The sequence below is a fragment of the Saccopteryx leptura genome, chromosome 3 (genome assembly GCF_036850995.1).
Source record: "Saccopteryx leptura isolate mSacLep1 chromosome 3, mSacLep1_pri_phased_curated, whole genome shotgun sequence".
Classification (NCBI taxonomy): Eukaryota; Metazoa; Chordata; class Mammalia; order Chiroptera; family Emballonuridae; genus Saccopteryx; species Saccopteryx leptura.
In genome coordinates, this window is record NC_089505.1 from 240,741,056 (window position 1) to 240,764,339 (window position 23,284).

The following is a 23,284-nucleotide window of genomic DNA, read 5'->3' on the forward strand; positions in this document are numbered from 1 at the left end:
CACACACACACACACACAAATGTGTTGTTAGGGAGACAAGACAAAAGGATAAAATGAGAAAGAGGAGCCACTGAGAACGTGCAAGAGAAGAGAGGGCCATGCAGAGGTCGATGGAGGTTGGGTGGATGAACCAAAAGAATTTTCCTAGATTAAGGCAGGCGATTGTTTCCCAGTGCCTTCTGGTTTATAAGGTGTTACAATAAAAGATTGAGGAGGTAAAATAACCTTTCAAAACTATATGGTGGCTTTTTCAGGGTAGTATAAAGAAAGCTGAGGTCAGGAAGAACACTTGGAAGCCAGGGAGGTAAAGAGGAAAATCTGGAAGTCAAGGGCTGGAGTGGAAATGACAGGCAGTGGGAGGGTCAGGGTGTGGGAGGCACAACTTTTCTCTGATGTGCAACGTGGATGAGGCAGAGACTTGTCCCTTGGAAGAGGAAGTCACTATAGAGCACTGAGGAAATAATAAGTTAGCTGAGTTCAGAGATCAAACAGCAGCTCAAAGAGTCAGAACTTTTACCTACCGGTGAAATGCTGCTTTTGCCACTTCTGTTGCTAACAGATCTCATCCCAGGTGCTGACAACAAGCATGGACATGAGTATGGTAAGAGTAACTCTAGCTGGAACTCTGGATGTGGGTGGTCTGGATGGAAGCATGCTGTGCATACCCCTGAGGGTCTGGGCCAGCTGGTTTCCAGCCCTATTCTTCTCTATTGGAGCCAGAGGCCCTGGCACAGGCAAATGTTTCTGCCATTTTGCTGTTCAGACTCTGTTTCTTTTATTTTTTCCTAGATATTTCTGGTTTTCTTTTCCACCATCCCTATTCCCTATTGCTTTTCTCTCTTTTTTTTTTTTTTCACTTTTCCTATCCTTCCACTACCCACAGTTTTCCATGGGCCGATCTCTTTCCACGTCATACACATATCATCATTTGTCAACAGCACCTGGACACAACAGCAAGGCTCAGGCTGGCTGGAAGATTTGCAGATTCATGGCTGGGATAGTGACTCAGGCACTGCCATTTTCCTGAAGCCTTGGTCCAAGGGCAACTTCAGTGATGCAGAGCTCACTGAGGTGGTGGAAGCATTTCGGGTTTATTTCATTGGATTCAAACAGCAAATACAGGATCGTGTCAGTGAATTGGAGTTAACATGTAAGTGCTGTTCTCTGATCTGGGGAGATACCAATAATCTCTCTTTCTCTCTCTCTCTCTCTCTCTCTCTCTCTCTCTCTCTCTTTCGGTTCATGCTGCTGCACCCCAGAATCTTTCTCTCTCGTTCCCAGTTTATCTAATTGTGCGCACACACATCTCTAGAGCAGTCTTCCTCTTAGATTCCATAACTCCACAATGTATTTCAGATTCTTCCTGCTTCTTTAACCTTTGTCTGATAAAGAATTCCTTTTGTGTATAAATTTTATTTCCTAAACCCCAAGCAAGAAGCCCTCACTATTCCTACCCTGTCCCTGAGTGAACCAAAGTGTGACTTCCTTTGTTTTCAGTCCATCTCCTCAGGCATCTCCTGCCTGCTCCTCCTCTCAATGTAATTCTCCCATTCATCCTGGAATGTGTACTTCCTCCTGAATTCATCACCCTGCTCCTTACATAACCCCCTATTCCTTCTTACCCACTATACTTTATTACAACAGCCTGTTTCCACCACTTATGATATGTTTATTTTTCCCTGTTCTCTTCTATGAAAAGGTCTCTGAAGAGCTTTGACTGGTTAGCTCAGTGGTATAGAGCACTATCCCAATATGTTGTTTGTAGGCTCAACCCCCAGTCAGGACATATAGAAGATTTAACCAATGGGTGCATTTATAGGTGGAAAATAATCGATGTTTCTCTCCCTTTCTCTCTCTCTCTCTCTTTCTCTCTCTCTCTCTTTCCCACTCCCTCCTTCCATCTCTGAAATCAATCAATCAATAAGAATAAAAAAGAAAATTAACAGTCTCTGAATACAGTCATACAATACTTTAAAGTGAGGACATGTTCTGAGAAATACATTGTTAGACAGTGTTATTGTTGTGTAACTATCATACAGAACACTTAAATATACCTAGATAAGATAGCTTACCACACACCTAGTCTATACAGTAACTTTTTTTTTTTTTTTTGTATTTTTCTGAAGCTGGAAACAGGGAGAGACAGTCAGACAGACTCCCGCATGCGCCCGACTGGGATCCACCCGGCACGCCCACCAGGGGCGACGCTCTGCCCACCAGGGGGCGATGCTCTGCCCATCCTGGGCGTCGCCATGTTGCGACCAGAGCCACTCTAGCGCCTGGGGCAGAGGCCACAGAGCCATCCCCAGCGCCCGGGCCATCTTTGCTCCAATGGAGCCTTGGCTGCGGGAGGGGAAGAGAGAGACAGAGAGGAAAGTGCGGCAGAGGGGTGGAGAAGCAAATGGGCGCTTCTCCTGTGTACCCTGGCTGGGAATCGAACCCGGGTCCTCCGCACGCTAGGCCGACGCTCTACCGCTGAGCCAACCAGCCAGGGCCTACAGTAACTTTTGCTTCAAGGCTAATATACTATACAGCAGATTACTGTACAAACAATATGTATCATTAAATCAAACAGAAGAGTTAATTATGCTATCAAGTGATGCAGTAAACACGAGAGGTATAAGGCTATTGCTGGTATAACATGACATACTTTTACAACAAACTTTTTGTAAGTAGGAAGCATGCATTCTAAAATAAAAAATAAAAATATAATGAATACATAAATTAGTCACATTATTTATTATCATTATCTTGTATTATGTCCAGTACATATTGCATTGTTATTCTCTTATACAACAGGCTGCACAGTATTTTTTTTGTTTTCGTTTTTTGTTGGGGTTTTTTTTGTATTTTTCTGAAGTTGGAAACAGGGAGGCAGTCAGACAGACTCTTGCATGCGCCCGACCGGGATCCACCCAGCATGCCCACCAGGGGGCGATGCTCTGCCCATCTGGGGCGTTGCTCTACTGCAACCAGTGCCATTCTAGCGCCTGAGGCAGAGGCTATAGAACCATTCCCAGCGCCCGGGCCAACTTTGCTCCAATGGAGCCTTGGCTGCAGGAGCAGAAGAGAAAGACATACAGGAAGGAGAGGGGGAGGGTGGAAAAGCAGATGGGAGCTTATCCTGTGTGCTCTGGCCAGGAATCAAACCCAGGACTCCTTCACGCCAGGCCAATGCTCTATCACTAAGCAAACCAGCCAGGGCCTTGCACAGTGGTTTTTTACCCCAGCATCTCCACAAACACATGAGCAATGCTTTATGCTGATAACAATGGACATGATGTCAGCAAACAATAGGAATTTTTCAGCTTCATTATATTCTATGGGATTATCCTCTTGTACATAGGTAATTTATTCATTGAAAGGTATTATGTAGCATGTAATGGTAGTGAATTGGCTTTTGGCTTCTCTCACATCTCAAACATTTCTGCTCACCCAAATCAAAAGAGTAGGTTCTTTCTCCATCCCTTTTCTTTTTGTTGGCTTTTAAATATCTTTTTCTCTTTTTTCTTCTATCCAGATCCCTTTGAGTACCAGGGTATAGCCGGTTGTGAGCTGCATTCTGGGGAGACCACTGTAAGCTTCTTGAGAAACACTTTGGGAGGAGTGGATTTCATGAGCCTTCAGAATAATTCGTGTGTGCCTGCTGCACAGGGTGGCAGCAGAGCACAGAGGTTCTGTGCAATTCTCTCTGAATACCACGGTCTCCTTAATATCATAGACATGCTCCTCTCAAACACCTGTCCTCGATTTCTCTTGGGTGTTCTCAATGCAGGGAAGGCAGAACTGCAGAGACAAGGTTAGTCCTGTTCTCTCTCCAAGACTTTTCTATTTCACTTTCCACCACCTCTTTAAATTTTATGGGAGTATTTTCCTAAGAGAGAGGAGCTTAATCAATTTACTTTGGGGGGGTTCCAAAGGAGTGGGAGGGTTCCCTGTCCAAAGTTGTGGGTTTCTGATTCCCTATGCTCTGGATTAGTGTCATAATGTGACACTGTCCTGCTCCTTTCTGCCCCAGTGAAGCCCGAAGCCTGGCTTTCCAGTGGCCCCCCTCCTCTGCCTGGTCATCTGCTGCTGGTGTGCCATGTCTCAGGATTTTACCCCAAACCTGTATGGGTGATGTGGATGAGGGGTGAGCAGGAGCATCCAGAAACTCGTCAAGGTGACATCCTGCCCAGTGCTGACGGGACATGGTATCTCCAAGTAACCCTGGACATTGTGGCTGGGGAGGAGGCTAACCTGAATTGCTGAGTAAAGCACAGTAGCCTGGGAGGCCAGGACATCGTCCTCCACTGGGGTGAGAAAGAACTGGACCTGGCCAGAAATGGGAGGAGATGGTCCACAAACATGGAGGGAGGGGCGAGCAAAATGGTGAGACTTAGTGGGTGTGACAGAGAAACAAGGAGTAATGGAGGGTGAAAAGGAAAGAAGGAGGAAAAACAAGAGAGAGAAAGAGATAGATGACCTAGGCAGCAATGTTCCACTGGTGTGTCACAGGATTTTTTAAAACACGCAGTACTTGACTATTTAGTCATGAGTGCTGAACTCTTTCTTTCTTAGATTGCCATATTTTAAAAAATGACAACAGCCAACACAATAATGTCCATCTGGTGTGATTGGATCAAATTTTACTTATTTTTTTTATCAGATCAACTTAAAATATATTTTGATGGATGCCACAGAATTTTAGAAATTAGTGTGTGTTATTAGATAAAAAAAAGATTGAAAATCACTCACCTGTTATATAGAACATAAGAATTATGGGCCTATAAATTGGGTGACATGAGACAAGAAGAAATGATTGAAGATAGATAAGAATTCATGTGCTAGAGAATCTGAGAGGGGAAGTTGGCTATGCCTTTACATCAAAGCAGGTGAGTGATGGAGCTGACACTCAGGTGAGCAAAGGAAGGGCAGGAAACTCAGGAATGGGTATTTCAGTGACATCTGTGTGTCTTCTCCCAAATGTCAGGACATCCCACCTCCACCATGGTGATAATTTTGGCAATAATATTGCCCACCTTCATTTGTTTTGATATATCTTGCATTATGGTACTTGAGGAGAAGGTAAGTCTTTTAAAATCTTTCTTTTTTGTTTATCTCCCAAACTTTTATACCATTTTTATTTATTTACATCAGTGCAGCCTTGATCTCCCTTTTATTTATTTTTTAATTTATTGGGTTGACATGGTTCACCAAATAACACAGGTTTCAAGTGTACAACTCAATATACCACCATCTGCACTCCGCATCCTGCTCCCTCTCCCCAACTCAGTCTCTTTCTACCCTCCTCCTCTTCCCTCCACCCCCTTTCGCTCTGACTACTGCCACTCTGTTGTCTGTATCTATGTCTTATCTATAATATATTTATGTTTTGGGATAATCCCTTCGCCTTCTTTGATCCAGTCCCCTCTTCCCCTGTCCCTCTGACAGCTGTCCATCTGCTCCCTGTGTCCCTGCCTCTGCACTTTCCCCCACTTCCCACCTATTTTATGTAAATCTGTGTTTTAATTGTGGTAAAGTATACATGACATGAAAGTTATTATCTCAGTCATTTTAAATGCATAGCTTAACAATATTAATTACACTTTTCATCTAGAAAAAGTAAAGTTGTATACCCATTAAATAACATCTTGTCATTTCCTGGTCTTCTAGGCCCGGACATCCAACATTCCACTTTCTGCCTATATAAATTTGACTACTCTACATACCTCATATCAGTGGAATCATTATTTGGTGTTATGTTTTATGACTGGATTATTTTATTTAGCATAATGTACTTATGGTTCAGCTTTATTGTAGCATGTGTCAGAATTGATTTTCTTTTTAAGGAACACTGAATAATATTCTATTTTATTTATATAACATGTTTGTTTATCTGTTCACCTGGCAATGGTATCAGGGTTAATTTCATATTTTGGTCATTATGAAAAATTCTGGTATGAAATGGGTATACTAATATATCTTATGTAGAGCTAAAACTGCTTGTGTTCTTAACAGGTCATATCAGAATATCCAGTGAGATTTCATCATGTCTCCTTTTCCATTTTCAATGAATACTCAGAAGACCAGAAGCTCAAGTTGTCAGCCCAGGAGTCAATATCATCATATTTAATAAAATAATTATCATATTTGAACAACTCAGAGTTTTCATAGGTTGTGAGATATATCATAATTTACATAATAGCAGAAAAAAGAATTAAGAACTATAAGATGGTATCAATGATAAACTCCAACGAGATTTCAGAGATGTAAGATGGGAGAAAGAATGTATCTTATAATAGATAAAGTACAGATGGTCCTCAACTGACATTTTTTTTACTCTATAATAGTGTGGAAGCAATACATATTTAGTAGTAATGGTACTTGAATTTTTTTCTTTCTTTAGATACCCACCTGTGCTGTAAAGTACCACACCTCAGATGCTAAAAAGTACTGTACTTCACTTCTGCGGGCTTATGTAGAGACACCAAGTCCAGGTGAATTTTGAAGGGTTCTATTAAAGAAGGAGATTTATTAAATATGCTGGCTGCATATGGCTGACATGGGGCATTTGCAGACCCAAATCATGTGCATAAATATATTTCAAAGGCTGGATATATACCTTGATCACACACAGGCTAAGGGCAGCATGACATCATGGCACAAGCTTACAACATTTGTTTAGGGGATACACAAAATCTGTAAGACTTTTAAGGTAATACAATCAAAGATATTTACAGATCTTTCAGCGTCTCTCTCCCCTCCTTTGCTTAGAGGTATTTTACTCTCAGGATTCCAAGAAGGGAGGTATGTAAATTCTGTCTCTTACTGAAAGGTAAAAGACGTTCCTCAGTTAACCTTTATTCTATAGTTAGAGCTAAATGAACCATTGTCCTTGCAAGTCAGAAACTTCTACATTCTTCTCCCTCCCCTCCAAAGAAAGGACAGGACAGAAAAGTCTGACCTTTCCTCCTAGAATATCAATATTAATTTTGCAGCTTTTTGGTACCTTACTACACATGGAGTCATGAGATCATGAGGATAAACCACCAATATTCTACTGTGTGCTTATTGTGTTAGATGATTATGCCCATATGTAGGCTAAAGTGTTTTCAGCATGTTTAAGTATGCAAAGCTTAGTTATACTATGCAGTAAGCTACTTACATTAACTGCTTTTTTATTTTTAGCAAGAGAGAGGGATTGACAGGGACAGACAGACTGGAAGAAACATGAGAAGCATCAACTTGAAGTTGTAGTACCTTAGTTGCTCATTGATTGATTTCTTTTTTACTGGAAGGCTCTACCTGAAACTGTGACCACTTGCTCAAGCCAGTGAGTTTGGGCTTAAGCCAGTGTTCTTTAGGTCTGCCAGTAACCATGGGGTCATGTGTATGATCCCACACTCAAGCTTGCGACCTAGCATTCAAACTGGTGAACCTGCATTCATGCCAGATGAACCTGTGCTCAAGCTGGTAACCTTGGGGTTTCAAACCTAGGTCTTCAGCATCCCAGGCTGATGCTCTATCTATGGTGCCACCACCTGGTCAGGTGCATTAAATTCTTTTTTGACATACGATATTTTGAAATACATGGATTTTTGGCATGTTTCTACACTGTAGGTCAAGAAGCATCTGTGGCCCTGGCTGGTTGGCTCAGTGGTGGAGTGTCGGCCTGGTGTGCAGGAGTCCCGGGTTCGATTCCCAGCCAGGGCACACAGGAGAAGTGCCCATCTGCTTCTCCATCCCTCCCCCTCTCCTTCCTCTCTGTCTCTTTCTTCCCCTCCTGCAGCCAAGGCTCCATTGGAGCAAAGTTGGCCTGGGCACTGAGGATTACTCTGTGGCCTCTGCCTCAGGTGCTGGAATGGCTCTGGTCATGACAGAGCGATGCCCAGGATGGGCAGAGCATCGCCCCCTGGTGGGCATGCTGGGTGGATTCCGGTCGGGCGTATGCGGGAGTCTGTCTGACTGCCTCCCTGTTTCCAACTTCAGAAAAATACAAAAAAAAAAAGAAAAAGAAGAAGCATCTGTATACAATTTAATGGTGAAGTATTGTTTGTCTTATTGTTACACATTTTTTCTGCTTGTGCTGAAATAACATTTGTCAAAGTAAGCTAACTAAAATTATGCTGGAATAGTTGTGTTTGCAGAGATACTAATTATTTTAATGTGATTTCTCTGTCACTATCTAGATAACTTTCTAACCCTCAAGGCCCACTTGTAATGCTTCTTCCTCCTTCCCTAGCTCTACAATGGAAATACCTTTTCTTGTCTGGTGTCATGCAGAGATCCATTTTACTCAATGTCCTCAACATAGCAGTAACTTTTCTTTCTTTTGTATTTGAAAATCCTTTGAGGGAAAGCTTGTTCTAAATGGATCTCTGGCAAGATTTTTAACTTGCATATGTATTGCTTCAGTAAAATTATCTGAGTTGATATAGCTGCCATGTTAATAGGTTTCTTCAAAATTACTTTTTTCCTCCTTTTATTTTTTATATTTGATATTTTACATTTCCCTCTTATTATCAATAAAGTATTTCTTATATAGCAAATATATATTTATATATATTTATCATGTTCTCCCTTTTTATGCCCTGAACCCCTCTGAAAAAACACCTTAATGCCCATACTATAACTAGAGTTTACCTCCAAAGATTAATCTGAATATGAATCTGCTCTTCATTTCTTAGTGGGAATAAATGAGAAGTAGAATGTGTGAGGAATAACAATGCAAGGAAGTTGTTAAATAGTCAACTCAGAATCAAGAGGGCTCTTTTTGCCTTCAGGGACTTTGAGATCTATAATGTAACAATTCATTTTGATCATTGATTTATATATTTTATTTATTTATTTATTTATTTATTTATTTATTTATTTATTTTGCTTATTTCAGTAGTAGGATTCAGATAATTTCACAACACATTCTCTGTCCTAATTATCGTTTTAAGTATTAAAAAATGATATACCAAAAGGTATTTTATTATTTTATGCATTTAATACTTAAATAAGAACAACAAAAGAGGATCCTAAAACTAGATTATGTTATAAAAAAGAGTTTTAAAATATTCATTAAAAAATTGAATAATACTCAACGAAAAGCAATAAAACTGTTATTTAAAATATTTTTAGCCTGGTCAGGTGGTGGTACAATGGATAGAGCATTGGACTGGGATGCAGAGGACCAAGGTTTGAAACCCTGAGGTCACCGGCTTGAGTGTGGTCTCCTCTGGTTTGAGCAAGGTTCACCAGGTTGTGTGTGGTATTGCTGGCTTGAGCATGGGATCATAGACATGACACCATGGTCTCTGCCTTGAGCCCAAAGGTGGCTGGCTTGAAACCCAAGGTCACTGGTTTGAGTAAGTGTTTGCCCACTCCACTGTAGCCCCCTGCCCCAGTCGAGGCACAATTGAAAAAATGATTAATAATCAATGAACAACCAAGATGCCACAATGAAGAATTGATGCTTCTCATCTCTATTTCTTCCTGTCTGTTTGTTCCTCTGTCTCTCTCTCTGTCTCTGTCACAGTAAATAAATAAGTAAATAATAAAAAGATATTTCCATATTGCTTTTTGATTTCCACTTGCAATCTTTTTGTACCAATGGACAAAATGAACATTACCACGGGTGCTTACAGTATGAAGTTGCACAGATGAATGTTAAAAAAGAGTAAAGAATGCTAACTTGTGATTTTCACATTGAGTGGCTGCCCAGGAGTCCACATTGGATAGAACCTTGATTATAAGTGCTATTTTAACAACCAGTTTGCCAAACTCAACAAAAAATTAGGTATCAGTTCTGATGAACCAGTGCAAACTGACTGAATCCCACCACTGGCTTATATCATAGTTTTCTAAAATCACTACTTTAAAAATCCAAATTCATTTGATTAAAATGCAGCAGGATAAAGGTGGAAAGCATTTGAATTTATTTTGTATAAAATTTAAAAAGGGAAATCACAGCAAGCAGAACTTTTGGAGAAGTGAGAGGTTCTGGAAGCTTTTCTCTCACCTGAAAATTTTAGGAAAATGTCAACTTTAGCAGTTGAAATGGGAAGAAAATGGCTGAAAATATATAGATTTATGCTCTCGGCATAAGAATAGCGAATTACTTCTCCAGAATGCATTAAACTCCACCTCATCTTGTAGAGTAAGCCTGTTGTTGTATGCTTTACTGCACCCTCAGCTGTAGTCGAGGGCCCTAAATAATCCATGTTTCTTGAAGTGTGGACTATGAGTCACCATCAGCAGCAGTATCTATGAGTTTGTTAGAAAATATAATTTTCAGACCCCACTATAACTTATTACATAAAAGAACCCAAAAAAGGAAACTAAAAAGCTGTGTATTAACAAGTGTTTCAGATTATTCTGATATACATTTAAGTTTGAGAACTCCTGGTCTAAAGATTTCTTAGCCTTTTACTATTGATATTTGGGGGCAGATGATTCTTTGTTATGGAGGATTTCCCTGTGCACCATAGAAATTTTAGCAGCATCTCTACTCTTAAGATGCCAGTAGTACATTTCCAATTCTGGCTACTATATATGGTTCAGATACTGCCAAATGTCCTTTAGGGGGTAAATTCAACTTCTGATGGGAGCCTGCTTAGTTGGAATAATTTGTTCACAGTGTGTATGTGACCAATTTGGTCCAATCCAGCTAACATTGACTAATTGATTATATTTGGTGGATGAGAAAAGATGGGGTCTTTTTTGTCTGGACAGTATGCCACCTTCAAAGCTCAAAATTGCCACAGAATTTTCTTCCATGAATAAAGCTGACCAGGAATAAAGTGCACAAATAAACAGAATGATGAATTGACAGAGCTAAAGATCAAATCCTGCTCTTCGTGGGGACTTAGCTACCTCTGGATACCTAGTTATATAAACCCTGCTTTCATTGTTTCTTTTAAATTAATTTAGTTTAATCTTTAAATTCCTTGAAAATTTTGATTTCTTTGCCATCTCATGACTTGCAACAGTCTTTTCATGTTCTTCTTAAATTTTCTTTATTTTCTTTGTTCTTCTTAATCTCCTTCCTCCCTCAAATCATCATCTCTCCAATGTAGTTTCCCGAACTCATGATTTTCCTCTAAGTGTCCTCACATTGGAACATGTTAATTTACACATGATATTCATATGACTTCTAAATAAATGACTTTTAGAAAGAGAATTTCAGTTTCATGATACATGAGCTTTTCAACTTTTTTTTTTCTTTTTTGGCAATAGTGTTTGTACTTGTATATGTGTTCCTGTGATTTTTGCTAATACATAAAAATATGTTTAAAATATTTATACCTGGCTCCCAGTATCTATAAAATTAACTGAGGAACTTTTATATTTTATCTGTAGTTCCTCTTGGATAGTCTATACACACTTTTATGACATCTATAAATAAGGAAAATCCAATTGTTTCTTTGGATCCTTTAGTGCTTGTCTTGCCCAACTGTACTGTCTACGAGCTCTAGTACTATTGAGGAGAACTGACAGCTGACATTCTCATCTGTTTAAATATATTATATTAGACAAGAATTATTCAGGATTTAACATTAGTTATTATAATTACTGTTAAGAGTTTGTAATTTTTTTAGAAAACTAAAAACATTATCTTTCAATTTGCTAAATATTTATATTTATCATTATTACTGTTATTATGAATAGCTATTGAATTTTATTAGGTGCTTATTCTGCCTGTCTTGAAATAAGATATTTTATATTTTGTCCTTAATAGAGTAAATCACATTTATTAATAATCAAATGGTAAAATAAAATTGTGTTTCTATAACATATCTCTTATTCTTAATGTATATATATGAATTTAGTTGGTATATTTTGTTTATAATATATTGTTACTGATTATCTGTAACTTTCCTGTTAAGTAATTCTCTTAAGGATTGTTTGCCTCATAAGTTGAATCAAGAAATATTTTCCATATTTCTATTTTCAGAGATGGTTTGTGTGTTGTTTTACTATTACTATTTTGTATAATTCACCAGTGAAGCCATATAGTTTGGAACATATTTTTTTTAGTAGGGTATAAATCTCACAGCTAGTTAAAAAATAAATATATCTTTATTCAAATTATATTATTTGTGTGTCATATTTGTTATGTTGTGTTTTTCAAGAATTTGTCCAAGTTTTCAATGTCCAATTTATTGTTGGCACTGTGCATAATATTTGTTAATTATCATGTTAATATCTGGAGGGTTCATAGTCATGTATCTTTTTTGCCAGGTCTTGAAATTTTATTTTTTTCTTTTCTGTTTTTTACAGGGACAGAGAGAGAGTCAGAGAGAAGGATGGATAGGGATAGACAGACAGGAATGGAGAGAGATGAGAAGCATTAGTCTTTCATTGTGACACCTTAGTTGTTCATTGATTGCTCTCTCATATGCGCCTTGACTGCAGGCCTTCAGCAGACGAAGTAACCATTTGCTCGAACCAGCGAACTTGGGTCCAAGCTAGTGAGCTTTTTGCTCAAGCCAGATGAGCCTGCATTAAAGCTGGCGACCCCGGGATCTCGATCCTGGGTCCTTCCACATCCCAGTCCAATGCTCCATCCACTGCACCACCGCCTGGTCAGGCAAATTTTATTCTCTTTCTCATATTTTCTTTCTTTCTCTAATTTTGACAGATATTTAACAATTTTATAAATTTTTCAAAAACTAACTTTTGGCTTTGATAGGTGTTTCTATAAGCATACTATTTCCTTTTACTGCCAATAGTTATTTGGTTTCTTAATTAAATTTATTGAGGTGACATTAGTTAATGAAACTATATAGGATTAAAGTGTAAGTTCTATAACACCTTATCTGTATATTGCCTTGTGTGTTCACAACCCAAAGTCAAATCTTATTCCATCACAACATACTTGAATCCCTTTAACTCATACTACTCTCCCACCTCCTCTCTAGTAACCACCATACTATTGTCTTTGTCTATGAGTTTTTGTTTGTTTGTTTTCTTGTTTATTTGTTGCTTCAGTTTTATGTCCCAAATGTGAACAAAATTGTATAGTTCCTGACTTTTTCTGTCTTACTTACTTTGCTTGGCATAATATTCTCAAAATCTACTTATGTTTTTGCAAATGACAGTATTTCATCTTCTCTTATGTCTGACTAGTATTCAATTGTTTTGGTACTATGTCTTCTTTATCCAATTATCTAACAAATGACACTTTGTTTTTTTCCATGTGTTGGCCACCATGAATAATGCTGCAATGAACATACAAGTGTATCAATCATTGCAAATAAATAATTTTAAATTTTTGGTGTAGATGCCTAAGTAAAATACTGGGTCATATGGTAACACTATTCTTAATTTTTTGAGGAGCCTTCACACTGTTTTCCATAGTGATTACTAGTTTTCATTTCCATCAGCAGTGAATGGGGGTTTATTGTTCTCCACAACTTCTTCAACTCTTATTACTTGTTTTGTTGGTAATAGCCATTGTAACAGTGTGAGGTGCTACCTCACTGTAGTTTTGATTTTCATTTCCCTAATGGGTAGTGAAGTTGACAATCATATACCTGTTGGCCGTTTGTCTGTTTTCTTGGGAAAAATGTCTGTTGATGTCCTCTGCTCATTTTTTATTGGATTGTTTGTTCTTTGGTGTTGATTTGTTTGAGTTCTTTAACCTTTTTGGATTTTAACCCCTTGTCAGAGCTATTTAAAAATATCTTCTCTCATTTGGTTGCCTGTCTTACTGTTTGCTGATAGTCTGTTTCACTAATCAGAAACTTTTTAGTTTGATGTAGTTCCATTCATTTCTTTTTGCCTTTATTTCTCTTGCTTCGGGGTCAAATGCAAAAATTCACTCTAAGACCAAGGTTCATAAGTATAGTTATTCCAGTTTTCTTTATGTAATTTCGTGTTTCTGGTCTTATATTTAGGTTTTTGATCCAGTTTGAGTTCATTTTTGCATAAAGGAACTAACAGTAATCTACATCATTCTTTTACATGTGGTTTCCAATTTCTCAGCACAATTTGAAGATTTTTTTTCTTCATTTTTTGTATTTGGCTCCTTTGTTAAAAACTATTTGCCCTTATACAAGTGGTTTTATTTCGGGGCTCTCAATTTGTCCTATTGGTCAGTGTGATTTATTGCCAATACCATGCTCTTTTAACGTGGCTCTGTGGTATAATTTGAAGTGAACTAGTGTGATACTTCTGGCTTTATTCTTTTTTTCACTTAGTATTCATTATTCAGGATCTTTGTGATTACATAGAAATCTGATGATTTCTTGTTTTATTTCTTTTTAAAAATGACATTGATATTTTAATGGGAATTGCATTAAATCTGTACGGGTAGTATAACCATTTCAACTATGTTGATTCTTTCAATCCATGGATGTAAAGTATCTTTTCATTGCATTGCATATTTATCATTGTTTTAATACAGCTATGTAGTTTTCAGTAATTAGGTGCTTTACATACTTCATTAAGTTTATTCCTAAATATTTTAATATTTTGTTTCAATTTTAAAAAAATTTAATTTAATTATTTAAGGATTCATTGTTGGCATAGAAGAAAGCAGAAGATTTTTTTTATATTCTGATACATTACAGTATTTATTGTTTCTAAGAGTTTGGGGGGTTTTCTGTATACAGAGTCATGTCATTTGCAAAAGTGACACTTTACTTCTTTTCTGATTTGGATTCCTTTTATTTCTTTTATTGGCCTGATTGTTCTGTCTAGAACTTTAAAAACTATGTTGAATAAGAGTGGTAAGAGTAAACAATCTTGTTTTTTTCTGATTTTAGAGAAAAAGCTTTCAGTTTTTTACAATGGAGTATAATACTGGCTGAGGATTTTTGTATTTGAACTTTACTATGTTGATGTAATTTTCTTCTATACATAACTTATAGTGTTTTTCAATCATAAATAAATGTTGCATTTTATAGAATGTCTTTTCCCCATCTATTGATAGGATCTTTTTTGTGTGTGTGTGTCCTGCATTTGGTTAACATGGTGTATTACAATACATTGATTGATTTGCATGTGTTGAACTATTCTTATACCCAGAAAAAAATCCCACTGAACTGTGATGTATATTTTTTCCTAAGGTATTGTCATATTATTATATTCAATTTGCTAGTTTTGTTTAAGATTTTTGCATCTGTATCCATCAGAGATATTTGTCTGTAGCTTTCTATTTTGTTTTTCCCTGCCACATGTTGGTATCAGGGTTATGTTGGTCTCGTAAAATGTGTTAAAAAGTATTGCATTTACTTCAGTTTTCTAGAAGTGTTTGAGAAAGATAGGTACCAAATCTTCTTTGAATGTTTGATAAAATTCACTAGTAAAGCCATCTGGTCATGAACTTTTATTTGGGGGATAATTTTATGCATTTGTTTCAATTTCCTCACTGTTTATTGGTTTATTTAGGTTTTGCAATATCTTATGAGTAAGTCTAAGAAGGTTGTTTAGTTCTAGGAAGGTATCCATTTTTTATGAATCATTTATTTTGGTGGCATGTAGTCTCTCACAGTATTCTAGTATGATCCTTTGTATACCTATTATGGGTATAGTAACTTCTCTTTTATTTCTGATTTTGTTTATATGAGTTGTTTCTCCTTTATCCTTAGTGAAACTAGTCAGGGGTGTTTCTACTTCCTAAAGATGTAGTGTTAGATTGTTTACTTGAAATAGCTCTTATTTCTAGAAATAAGCCTGGAATGATATAAACTTCCCTCTTATTACTCTTATCATTGAATCTCAGAAGTTTTAATATGTTGTATTGTCATTCATATTTGTCTCTATATATCTTTCAATCTCTCCTTTGTTTTTTCTTTGACCAGGTCATTTTTAAATAGTATGTTGTGTAATTTGCACATTTCTGTGGATTTCTTTACTTGGTTTTTGCAGTTCAATTCTAATCTCAAAGCATTGTGGACAGAGAATATGCTTGGTATAAGTTAAACCTTTTGAATTTGTTGAGGCTAGTTTTGTGACCCAACATATGATTGAGCTTTAAGAATGTACAATATGCCTTGGAGAACAACGTATGATCTGATGTTTTGTGATGAAAGGCTCTGTAAGTGTCAGTTATGTCCATTTGGTCTAACATGTCATTTAAGGCCAATATGGTTTTATTAATTTTCTTTTTAGATAATTTATTTAGAACTGCCATTGGGGTATTAAGCTCCCTAACTATGATTGTGTTTCTGTCTGTTTCTTCTTTTATTCCTGTGAGTATTTGCTTTACATATTTTATTGCTTCATGATTCAGTGAAAAAATACTATGAAGTGTTATGTTTTCTTGCTGTTGTGTCCTCTTCATCATATAAACTGTCCATAAAAAATCTGTACTCAAAAAAATTATAAGGTTCTAAAGAAAAATTGAAGAAAATACCAAAAAGTGGAAAAATATATTGTTTTCATAGTTAGAGAGAATTAATAATATTAGAATGCCCATACTACCCAAAGCAATCTGTAGATTATATGTAATTCTTATCAAGACATCATGATATTCTTTAAGGAACTACAACAAATATTCTAAAAATGGATATGGAACCACAAAATACCCAATAGCTACAGTAATCTTGAGAGAGAAGAATGAGGTTGGAGGAAGCATGCTACTTAATATTGAATTTTACTACAAGGCCATAGAAATCAAAACAACATGATACTGGCATAAAAACAGACATATAATTTAATGGAACAGAATAGAGACCCCAGAAAAGAAGCCATGCCTTGTTGGTCAATTAATTTTTCTTTTGATTCTGAGAGTACATTTATTAAAGCTGGAGACAGTAAAACAAAGAGGGGCTAAGGATAGAAGAAACAACATCAGAGGGCCCAAGCACAGCTGTTTTTGCTCTCTAGAAATGTTATAGAAAAAAATGAGCTTAGGCAGGGCTGCTTTGGCTCACTGGAAGTAAATGTCACAGTGGCAGAAGTGAGCCAAGATAGTGCTATTATTGTCTTACTGACAAGTCAGAGAAAACAAAACTCTAGAGATAGGTTCATGGTGCAGTTTTGAGAGAGCCACTACTGAGGATGGAAGGGCCCAAAGGGCTAAATGAATCTGTTTATAAAGTTACAGCCCACAGACATGCAGTTCCTTTATCTGCTTCCTAGAACAACTTGCTGCACAAGTAAGAAAAACAAGATATGTAAATGGTCAAGACAAATGGTCTGAAACTCCCCCTCCCTACCGCCCCTCCCAGAGATATTAGGGACATAGATCTACAGACAAAAGAAACAGGTGCCTTTTGAGTGAAAGCTGTAAAGGTATATAATACTGAGAAAAGCCAACTTTGAGAATCCAGCATCTTGATGCCTATTGGGCCACACTGCTTCACCAGCAAATAAATCTCCTTCCTCCAGCACATGGTCTGAGTTTGTTTGTCTTCCACGAGTTGCTTCTTTTGTCTCTGCAATAAAGTTTTTACTGCATTGGCTAGGAAGCATAGAGAAATTGGTGAAATTTGGGCACTCCATTGGAGTGCCCCCGAACCGTTCTGTAGACACAGCCCACTGAGTGTGCACTGGGGCATTCCCTTTATGAATGTCTCCTAAAGATGGAGCAGCAGGGGGGTGGGGGGCAATCCCTTCCACCATCCCAGCAAGGATCAGACAATGCAGTAATAGGCGATCACAGGTATGCCTGAGTTACAGTAAGGCAAACTGGGCAAGGGTAGCTAGCTAAGAGGTCCTGCCCCAGTTGGGCTGATTAGGAGGATTGATCACCCTCCAGAGGACAGGTTAGGAGTATTGGGAGGCTATGTGAAAGAGTGAGTATGGAGTAAATAAGACAGACATTGGAGGATTCCAGATTCTTCCAACAAGGCCAAAGTTACTGTTGAGTCCCAAAGCACAGGTTCATAGGGTACCTCATATGGCTCAGAGAAAGAATTGCATGCTGATGGTTTGTATCAGCCTGCCATAAGCCAAGATAGTCTGACATCTCTACAACTAGAGCTGCTAGTAAAGGAGGAAGTGAATGATGTCCCCTTTAAATTCCCCCTACCGTTTCCCCATTTTCTCCATATGGCATGACCATTGCCTGTCGTAGGAGGTATGAGAGGTTCACAGGGAAAACCCACTCCCGTGGCCAATGTGATAAAAAAACTTTAAGAATGGGTTTTCAGAGGATTATGGATTATGAAAATGCTAATTCCGTTTTTCAGGCTGCACTTTGCTCTGACTGTAAGAAGGGAGATACAGAGGACTATATCAGAATATGCGCTGATATTGGGACTTCATATATGAAAGGTCTTGCTATTGCCATAGCGCTTAAGGTGAGACTTTCAGGATACTTTAATAAAAGGCAAAACAAACAAAAGAAGGAAGGTCAGGGAAGTACTTCTGCCCATGGATCTTGTTTCCAATGCGGGGGTTCAGGTCATTTTGCTAAAAACTGTCCTTCTCCCCCCAGATATCAGTCTCAGCCTCTCCCTCAAGGGCAGCCAGCTCTTAAGGTTCCAGAGCTCTGTCCATTCTGGAGGAGCAGGAAACATTGGGTGAATGAATGTAAATATACTGCTGAAGGGCAGGTAATTTAGGGAAATGTGTGGTAAGGTACCAAAGAATTGCAAAAATTAATATTAATATTTTAGGAGAAAGAATCAGATTTCTTGCCCTCTCCCTTCGGTAGAGAATAAAGGGAGAGGAATGTGGGAGTTTCCTGGTTTACAGGGACATACTATATAAGAAACCCCCTTTTACTAAGAAGTTTAAATGGCATTTTATAATTTAGGCTAAGCATACAAAGAGATTTTATAAATATTATTTTTATACTTGTGTGATTTACACCAGCTCAGGATGGCCGACAGCATTGTATTGTAAATGTACTAGGTTTTAAATGAAAGTAGGAAGGAAACTTGGACCCTGTGCCTTCCTCACAGGTGTAAGGAAGAAGGTAAATAGCTAGCCAGGTGTGAGTGAAGGGAAGAAAGATTAAGCAGCCCTTTCCTCTCCCTTCATTCTTTCTCTTTAATGGACAATTTACAAATGCTTATCCTCTGACATCATGTAAGCCCCCCATCCTGAAATCGTGTGATTAATGTATATACCTTTAATACAAAGGGATGGCAGATAAACACTAAAAGATTTGGGAATGTCTTTTAATATATAAAACAACATTTTTTGCTATTGTGTTACCTTATAAATTTTAATATGTAGGAATGTTTTTTATAGATCCTATAGACAAATGTTATCAGCTTGAAAATGATTATGTCATGCCCCCCTCCTTTTCCCGCCAACCTGTATGTGATTAAGTGTATATAGCCAGCCTCAGAGCTATATTCGAGATGGCACAATTTGGGTCAGCTATACCCCGTGTTTGTCATATGCAGCTGGCTTATTAATATATCTCCTCTATTAATAAAACTCCTAAAAATTCATTTGGACTTGTTGTCTCTGCGTAAACCCAGCAAAACGGTACTTTACAACAAATGGACAATGGAGCCTTCCTCACCCCCATCAACTAAGTTTGTCACTCAGGTAAAATTGAGGTAGAGAAATCTCAGCATAATCAATCTGAACTGCCCATTGCAGCAGCTATTGGAATATGAAAATAAATAGAAGACTCGGGTGTTAGGAAAGTTACAGCTTTTCTTATTATTGTCTAATTTTCTTTAATATTTTAGCTACAATCCTCTGAACTATTATTTTGTTTTCCTATTCTTTGCCTGGAAATTGGGGCAGGAGACACCTGTTTGGATCTGGTTATGCAAATTTTTTTGCGGCTGCCGGAGATTTTTCTCAAAAGAATTTTGTTTAGCCTCATTCATCTTTTGTTTCTCTCTCAAAAAATGAAATACCGGGTTTCTCTCTTGTTTGTCTGAATCATCTGATTTTGTTTGTGCTTAGTCTTTGTTTAATGTTGTCTAAAATGTGTCTGTTTTTAAAGCCTGAATTAAGTTATTGCATGCAAAAACTGAAAATGCCAGCTCTAATATTGAAAAAATAAAATGATTTTATCCCTACATTTTTTAATTGGAATTTGTAAGGAGCACTCATTTAAATTTAAATAAAATGGAATGTGGGTCCTAAAGACTTGCTAATTTGGTTAAGCAGATGCATCTGTTATTGTTAAGCAACATTGATTACTCACTCATGAAACAGTCACCAAGCTGCTGCAAGCTGCAAGCTACAAGCTGCAAGGCTGAGACAGGGTGGATTTTCCATAACAAAAGTGTAACTTTTTTTTAAAAAAATGGGAATATAATGAAAGTCATATCAGATTTTTCCAGCCTGAATATGCTCTCTAAATTGCTTATTAATTAATAGGGTAGAAATATTGTGAAGAACATGGGAGTGTTACTTAGAAAAGCATTTACTATATTTTGTCATACTTTTGGAATTAACCTGACAACAGGTATTTCCTTACAATCCTCAAGGTCAAGGCATGATAAAGTGTACCCAGCAAATGCTTAAAGGTCAGTTTAAAAAATAAAAAAGAGGGAGTCATACCCTGGAACTCCTGCAAATCTTTCTTATCATGCTTTTTACTTTAAAATTTTTTTTGAATGCTGATGTACAGGGCCATTCAGCAGCCGAGAGACTCTGGAATCCTTCAAGGAAAACCTTCCCTGAAGTGCAATGGAGGGACCCACTCACAGGAATCTGGCAAGGGCCAGACCCTGTTTACTTATAGGGCCGAGGATATGTGTGTGTTTTTCCTAGGTCTGCTGAAGGTCCGCGGTGGGTTCCTGAATGTTTGGTGAGAGACACCATGAGCCAGGATGAGAGACTCACTTCACAAGAGCAATTGTATTCACTATGCTCTCATCTCTTTCTCTGTCAAACCTGTTTCATCTATCAAATCCTCTTAGCACACTCCAAACCTCTTTCTCCTAAAAATTCCTACCCTCGCTTATTTGATCCAGCTATCTTTTCTCAATCAGCTCCAGACATACAGAAAACATTTATATAAGCAAAGGAGGATCCTCAAGCCCCTCAGTGAAATCTTCTGAGCATGGCTTTTAAAGTTTATAATGACCAAAGGAACAGTAAAAGGCAGACAGAGCCCAAAAAGATCAGGAAAAATACCAGCTCTTGGCATGAGCCCTTAAAGGCTCCATTGCCCCAAAGGGGCCTCATAAGACTCAATTGGGCCCCTGCTTCAAGAGTAGAAAGGAAGGTCATTGGGCTAAAACCTGCCTGGCTTCTCGGCCCTCACTAGGGCCATTCTTTGCTGTGGGAAAAAGGTACACTGGAAGGTAGGCTTCCCCCTTGCTTCTCCAAGGAAAGGCTCAGTCTCTTCCAGCCCTGCTCCAGCCACTTCTGACCTAAACTTGCCCAGCCTGCTGGGACTTGCTACTGAAGACTGAAGGTGCCCAGGATCATCGGCATCCTCTCATGTCACTGTAGACGAGCCTAGGGTAATCATCCAAATAGCAGGTAAACAGATCTCATTTTTTATAAACACGAGGGCTGCTTACTCTGCCTTGCCTGAATATTTGGGTTATGCTCATCCCTCAAAGATCTCTGTTGTGCATGTTGATGGTCTTATTCTCCTCCCCATTTTCCATGGATCCACTGCCTTAATATACAGTGTCTCCTTTACACATATTTTTCTCCTCCAGCCTCAATGCCCCATGCTTATTTTAGGGTGGGACATACTCCAAATGTAAAGCCTCTCTCTCTCCTTTTTGCCCACTTCTGTTATGAATTTACCTCTACCACCCAGCATAGTGTATCCCAAAGTTCTCTTCACCACCCCACAGCTGCAAAGCTCCAAGGAAAGGACCCCTGGTTTCATCTTTCCATGTTAAAGAGAACAGAAGTTCCATCTCCATACATGCTTCAGATGGCCCTTCCAGTCTATCTGAATCATTGCCAGAAATCCAGTATTGACATTAAGCTTAAGACAAAAGCTTAATGTGCTAGAAACAGTGGTCATTGGGACTTGGACACTAGCTGCAGAGTACAGAATTGTGTGAACAATTCCAGTGCCATACAAACATTTCCTGAATGTGTGTGACTCCTGCTCCTTGGGAAAGTTCTCAGAATAAAATGGGGTTAGGTTGCATTTATGAATAATATAAAGCAGTGATGGTGTCAACATGGACTTGGTAAAATTACATTAACATGTTAAGGACATTAAAAACTGAAAAGATTTTATTTTAGATCCTTTTGTATTAGCTAAGAATTTGCTTGATAATCTAAAAGGCTTTAATCCCTTCATTGTATTATGACACTTGTTTTGGTATCTGTTTGTATTGGCTATTTTAAATCAGATGAGTATGAATCACAGCACACAAATAGAAGTTAAAAATAGAAAAGGGGGATATGTTGGGGACCAAAAAAGCCAACAGAATTTTTGCAGCTTAGATATTTGGGGGACAGAGGTATAGGGAACCAGCTGTAAGATGGCAGTCTGCCCAACCCCCACCTCACTAGCCTGATTAAGTTGCAAAAGTCTAAGTCCTTCCCACATCTTCATGTTAGCTAATACTCATCCTACCCCACATGTTTCCCAGAAAGACTGAAGGTAAGTTTCTTCTATCCTTTGTTTAGCAAAGTTAAGATGTAATGTATGGTGGGGGTTTTCTGCACTTGGTAAAATTCTTGGGTTGCCTTGGAAACATGACCGGAGATCTCATTGATTTGCTAATGGCCCACTGTGCCCTATAAATAAAGGAAGATGTGATTTTTGGTCATGATCTGTTTCTGTTATCAGCTTTGCAGAGCCTTTCCAATCCCATTCTTTAATTCTTTAAGTGTATTTTTTTTAATTCCATCCTGCTCCCACTCAGGACCTGGAATTACTAGTCACACTGGTTCACAATACTCCTGGGCTGGTCATAAACCAAGTGCTACTGTAAATAGAGGTCCTGCCTGTAACCAGAGACAATACCGAAGTCCTTGAGAGGCCTTGGAAGGAATCCAAGTATATTTGCAGAGGCTCAAGGAATATGGCATTATCATTTCATACAGGTTGCCCTGAAACACTCTCTTACTCCCTGACAGGAAACTAGGAACCAATGACTACCAACCAGTACAAGAACTGAAGCAGTAACCAGGCAGCAGTAACTCTGCATCCAACAGTACCAAACCCCTACACCCCCCCCCGCCCCCGCCAAGACTCCTGTCTGCTCAAGCCTCTTGTTTGACTTGCTTGGACTTAAAAAGATGCCTTTTTCAGTATAAGATTAGCTCCTGAGAGCTGTGAACTGTTTGCTTTCCAGTAGGAAGAGCCATCTACAGGAGCAAAGGTAAAGCACACCTGTACCCGACGTCCACAAGGGTTCAATAACCCCCCCCAACCATCTCTGAGGGAGCTCTTGGTTGTGACCTCCAGCAGTTTCCAGCACAAGACATTGGAAGCATCCTCCTCCAGTATGTAGATGTCTTG

The 23,284-nt window shown here is 38.3% G+C and overlaps 1 pseudogene; it reads left to right on the plus strand.

Moving 5' to 3' along the window:
- The first annotated feature begins 516 nt into the window (after positions 1–516).
- The window catches only part of LOC136397870 (T-cell surface glycoprotein CD1b-2-like), an 81,501-nt pseudogene continuing 58,733 nt past the window's right edge, over positions 517–23,284 (plus strand).